Below are 6,591 nucleotides of genomic sequence, written 5' to 3' on the forward strand. Positions count from 1 at the left end.
TATTTGCACGAAAAGATAAAATTAGAATTCCCTAGTTTTTTCTTTTTTTATTTTTTAATTTCTCCACAACCGATAACTGAACCATTATGGACGCTAGATGGCACTAGAAAATCAGCTAATGTAACTTCCAGCTGCTTTCAGTTGCTAAGAAAGTAGGTCAGTGAGTCAGGTCCTTCATTTGCATATGTGCATGACTATTCCAAAGTTTGAATTTGGTCTGGGTTCACCAAATTCATAACAATAGAGGTCAACCTATCTTACTAGGTGATTAAATAATAACGACAAGCAGGATATCTTTGCTGTGCAGCTTAGACAAGTTTTTTCACTGGAAAATATTAAAGATTAAAACGAAAAATAAACAGCTGCTTTCTAAACATTGCTGCCAAGGCAGAAAGGTTTTCAGAGGGTATAAATAACTATCTGCTTCTGTGTGCCGTAAAAAATTTAATTCGACTGGTTAATTTATGCAGTGCATCATCTGCTTTCTCATTTGAGAACTTCAGAACTTTACATGTTAATTGCTTACTATGGACAAAGTGTTTGTACAGAGATTAATTTGAGCAAATTCTCACAACAATTCTGTGAAGTAGGCATTGCTATCATTTCCATTTTACAGATGAGGAAGGTGAGGCTCAAAGAGGTTCAGTAACTTGCTCAAAGCTTCATAACCAGAAAGACCCAGACAAAGAGGACTATATGGCAGTTTGCGATATCGGAGCACCAGCAGAGCCAAGAAGGCTTTGTTCTGATCGGGCTCTGCCACCCATGGGTAGTAGACCTTGAAATGAATCACCCTTGCAGGCCTGGGCTGTTTTTTCCCCCATTCAGAAACTGTATAGATGATTCCTAAGGTACATCTCAAACTTGAGTGCCTGCATTTTGAGATCTTGTTAAAATGCAGATCTGATTCAGTAGATTTGGGATGGGCATGAGAGTCCAACAAGCTCCCAGGTAATGCCAATGTCGCTGGTTGAAAGACCACACTGAGCAGCCTTCCTATTGTGGAAGGTTAGTAACTAACATCTGCAAGGAAAAATATAGTCCAAAACCTGAAAATGGGCATTTTTTTTTCAGTGCTTGCAGTTTGCAGTATTCACTGGCAGCTGCCAATTTGAAAGCACAACTTTGTTGTTTGATCTATATTTGGCATCATTTTATGCTTCTAGATTAATTAGAGCCTTTCAGATCCTACTTGAGAATGAGACTTTGTTATTCCAGTTACCAGCCACCAATATATCCTTATCATTTGCTTCTTAGATAAATTGTCTTTTTATTCCTGATTGATAGCATGCCTGGCATCTCAAATAAAACTACCCCAAGATTTCTGACATAACATCTGATAGGAACCTGATGCTTTATGTCTTTGCAACATGAAACAGTAACCAGTAATCTCTGCCTAATTAGATGCTTGTGTAAGCATCCTTTTCCCCAAATATTTAACCCCTAAATTTCTATACCCTTTCTATACTGAACCATTCTTTTGTCTCCTTGCAGATTCCACTAGCTTGCTAAGGAGTTATTAGACTATAAAATATGGGCTTAAGATCAATTTGTTTAAGAAATTTTGTGTAGTACAGTTACAATTTACAAAAGCATTTTTATGTATTTTAACTAATTTGATCGTTACAAAAGCTCAGTGAATTGGTTAGTGAAGATACCATTTTCCCCACCATAAGTGAAGGGTTCAAGGGTCCCGTATATGGAACCTTGAGTAGGGCATGAGATTTTGCAGTTTTGTCCAGAGTGATGCCCTGTTAAATCCCATAGTAATCTGAACAGTGAATAAAAAAGTATTTGCAAAGTCCCCTTGGGGGAATAGCAAGAAAGGGTGTTCTAGTTTGCTAGCTGCCAGAATGCAATATACCAGAAACGAAATGGCTTTTAAAAAGGGGAATTTAATAACTTCAAAGTTTACAGTGCTAAGGCTGAGAAAATGTCCCATTAAAACAAGTCTATAGAAATGTCCCATTTAAGGCATCCAGGGAAAGATACCTTGGTTCAAGAAGGCTGATGACATACAGTGTTTCTCTCTCAGCTGGAAGGGCACATGGCGAGCATGGCAGCGTCTGCTGACTTTCTCATGGTTCTATAAAAAGGACTCTCTCCAAAATGTTTCCTCTTTTAAAGGATTCCAGTAAGCAACTCCACCTTAAATGGGTGGAGACACACTTCCATAGAAATCATCTAATCAAAAATTAAATGTGTGTGTGGGTCACATCTCCATGGGAACAATCAAAATGCTCCCACCCAGCAATACTGAATGAGGATTAAAGGACATCTCTTTTCTGGGGTCCACCACAGATTCGAACCAGCACAAAGGGGGAAAATTCAACCTCCCCATGTGGAGAATTCCTAATCCCACAAGCAGTGGGGACAACCAAAGCAGTAGGCCAAACCCTCAATCTTGGGGTTTATTCATATGAAACTTATCCCCGCAAAGGATAGGCTAAGCCTACTTAAAATTAGGCCTAAGAGTCACCCGTAGAGAACCTCTTTGGTTGCTCAGATGTGGCCTCTGTCTCTCAGCCAACACAACAAGCAAACTTACTGCCCTCCCCCTCTCTACGTGGGACATGACTCCCAGGGGTGTAAACCTTCGTGACAACATGGGACAGAAATCCTAGAATAAGCTGGGAATCAGCATCAAGAGATTGAGAAAACCTTCTTGACCAAAAGGGGGAAGAGAGAAATGAGACAAAATAAAGTATCGATGGCTGAGAGAGTTCAAACAAAGTCAAGAAGTTATCCTGGAGGTTATTCTTACACATTATATAGATATCACTTTTTTAGTTCAGGTATATTGAAGAGTAAATATAGGTATATTCCTGAATTTCCTGAATAAGGTATATTCAGGAAAGTGCCTGAAACTGTAGAGATGTGTTCCAGTAGGCATGTTTCTTGAAGATGATTGTATAATGATATAGCTGTCTCAATGTGACTGCGTGATTGTGAAAACCTTGTGTCTGATGCTCCTTTTATCTACAGTATGGACAGATGTGTAAAACATATGAATTAACAATAAATAAATAATAGGGGGAACAAATGTTAAAAGAAATTTAGTAGATTGAAATGCTAGTGATCAACAAAAGGGAGTGATAAGGGATATAGAAAAAAAATAGGGGAACCAAAGGCTAAAATATATTGGGTAGATGGAAATACTAGCAATCAATGAGAGGGAGGGGTAAGAGGTATGGTATGTATGAGTTTCTTTCTTTTTTCTTTTTATTTCTTTTTCTGAATTGATGCAAATGTTCTAAGAAATGATCATGGTAATGAATATACAACTATATGATGATATTGTGAGTTATTGATTATATACCAAGAATGAAATGATCATATGGTAAGAATGTTCGTGTTTGTATGTTGTTATGTTTAAAAAAAAAAAAAGAGTTCAAGGGTCCAGAAAGGTCATGACACAGATGAACATAGCCAGAGTTTCCTGTCTTTAAATCCCAAATGCTTTATATTGCCCCACACTGCTTCCCTCCTCTACCTCATGGGTCAATGTCCTTATGATTCTATGAGCAGAGAGAGTATTATCTTTATTTACAAGCTGCCAGGATGTGATATACCAGAAATGGAATAGCTTTTAAAAAGGGAATTTAATAAGTTACAAGTTTACTATTCTAAGCCTATGAAAATGTCCGAACTAAGTTGATTCAAGAAAGACCGATGCATCTGGAACACCTATGTCAGCTGGGAAATCACGAGGCTGACATCTGCTGGTCCCTTGCCCCTGGGCTCCATCGCTTTCAGCCTCTGTTCATTTGGGGATTTCTCACTTTGCTTCTCAGGTGCTGACTTTCATCTCTTGGCTTCCCTTGGCTGTCTTCAGGTTTTGACTTGCTTAACATCTCATGGCAATGTCTGCTGGGCTCCAAGCATTCCAAACATCTGTGTCTCTGTTCTCCAGGTGCCGGCATCTGAACTAGCTCTGGGCTCTGTCAGCTCCGAGGCTTCTGTCATTTCTGACTCTTTCTGAAATGTTTCCTCTTTTAAACGATTTCAGTAAACTAATCAAGACCTACCCGGAATGGATGGAGTCACATCTCCATCTAATCACAGGTTACACCCACAATTGGGTGTGTCACATCTCTGTGGAAACAATCTAATCAAAAGTTTCCACCTGCAATGTTGAATCAGGATTAAAAGAAATGGCTGCCCCCACAAGATTACATCCGGTTTAAAACATGGCTTTTCTGGGATACATAATAAATTCAAACCAGCACAAGTATCCAGGGTGTATATGAAGAAAGACAAAAGAAGGAAGTAGGATAAGTTTGGGGATCACTTTATTAAGAGAAGTGAGAAAACAAGAGTAGAAAATTGAGGCAAATTATTGGCTAGGGAAAATCTTAAGTTTCTAGTGACTCTTTTAATACTTCAGGTTTTGGTTCTACAGCATCATAACCTCAAAGGTCACTGATTCACTTCTAGAATGGATATTTTAAATGAGGCTCTCTAGATATAGGCTAAGATAAATGTACTCAAGTCTAGTCCATTCATTCTCCTTAAATTTCTACTGAATTAAGACACGTTCTTAAACCACAAAAAGACTATTATTAATAGTAGTGGAAGAAAAAAATAGTAATGGGATGACAGTTATTTCTATTATTCACTCATTAATTCATTTAAAAATATGATTTAGCTCCTTGGTATGTACCAAACACTATGCTAGGTGGAAAAGAACAACAGTGAACAAGGCCACTGACCTCAAGGAGTCAACTGGTCAGGGTAAGATACAGATCTTGAAGAATCAGGGAAAGCTGCAAGGAGGAAGTGTTTTTCGAGCTACGCAAAGTAAGGGTATGGGGTGTCAGGGCCATACATGCAAAGAAAGACCTGGAAGCAATGATATCCTGGTAAATGATTATCAACCAGCAATCTGAGTTTGGCACACTAATTCATAGATCTTGCCAATTTCCTTAGCACAAATGCTCCCATCATGATGGACTTTAAGCAACCAACATGGTATAGCCAGGAATACGGAATTGGGAAGAGATGTGCACCAAAAGTCCTCAGAGGCCAGTACAAATCAGCTGTAGAGCTCCACTGCCCAGAGAAGAGTTCAGTGCTTCTGAGGAACTAAAGCAGCTCCACAGAGCAGGAACTTAGAGATACTGTGTGTGTGTTTGGGGTAGTGGAAGTGAAGGCATAGAATAGGGAATGGTGAGAGACAAAGCTGGAAAATTACTTTTAAAAATTCCATTTTAAGAGGGTCTCTTGGGGGTGACTCTTAGGCCTAATTTTTTTTTTTTTACAATGCTTCAAAAATGCAGCAACTGAGCTTAATTAAAATAATCTTTAATTACACCATTCATATTTCTAGTATGATGAAAAATAAAGACAATGCTAAATCGAATGAGAGATGAGGTAGAAGTAGGACATCCCCAGTAAACTCATTATAAAGCTTCACAGCAACTCCTGAAAACTGTCTGTCACATCCAAATGCATGCAGAGATTTTTTTTCACATAGAGGAATTGTGTGTGTGCATCTCTGTGTGTAAGTATTTTGTCATAATAAAGACAGCATTATAGAATCTGAAAAAAAAATTCCATTTTAAATAGTTTGGACTTTATCCTGAGGTAAAAGATAAACCACAGAATGGTTTTAAGAAAGGAAGTGACATTGTCAGAGTTGCATTTTAGATAGTTCATTCTGGCTACAATGTGAAAAACATGCAAAAGAGGAAGCAAGGATAGAATGATTGTGAGTGAGTGAATGAGTGTTGCCTGTGTGTTGTATAGGGGAAGCAGTTTTTAGGCGATCACAGAGTACTGCTTCTGACTAGAATGTAGGCCATGGCAGACCAATGTTCCCACTATAACAATTAGAAAATAAAATGAATAAACTAAAAATCATGTTTTTGAAGGCATCACAAAATTGTGGGCAAAAAAATGTCTAAAAATATCCAGGGGTGAAAGTCTTCCTAGAGGCATAAGAGATGACTCCCAGGGATGAGTGTGGCTCTGGCACAGTGGGATCAGCAATTCCATCCTGACCAAATGGGGGAAAAGAAGTGTAACAAATAAGGTATCTGTGGCTGAGAGATTTCAGATAGAGTCGAGAGGCTACTCTGGAGGTTGCTCTTAAGTAAACTTCAGTTAAAACATTGCTACCTAGCATAACTTGCCAAACCCCAAACACAACCATTCCAGTCAATCCTAAAGAATAACTAGGACATTATATAAGATTCTGCAAAGGTTCCATGCCCTAGGATAGCTTTCCAGAAACTTACAACCTCCAGATGGGTCCCTGGACCACATAAATCCTGAAACCTAGAGGGCCCAGCCTCTCCAGAACATGAGTTAGTTCCATCTCTCTAGTCCATATTATTGACAGCCCTTCCAACATGAAAAAGTTAGAATGGGCACAGCCCAAATACCCCTAAAGAGTGGGATAGAAAGATCATAGGTGATGGTGGAGTTATACAGAGAAGGTAGGGCTTAACAAAAGAGTATGATTGCTGAATCATTATATTGATTTTCCTTTAGTCTCCAGTATCTTAGAGCAGCTAAAAGTAAAAACCTAAAATTGTGAAACTGTAACCCATACCAAACTCTGAAATCTATTCTACAATTAATTGTTGT

The sequence above is a fragment of the Tamandua tetradactyla genome, chromosome 5, assembly GCF_023851605.1.
Source record: "Tamandua tetradactyla isolate mTamTet1 chromosome 5, mTamTet1.pri, whole genome shotgun sequence".
In the NCBI taxonomy this organism is placed as follows: Eukaryota; Metazoa; Chordata; class Mammalia; order Pilosa; family Myrmecophagidae; genus Tamandua; species Tamandua tetradactyla.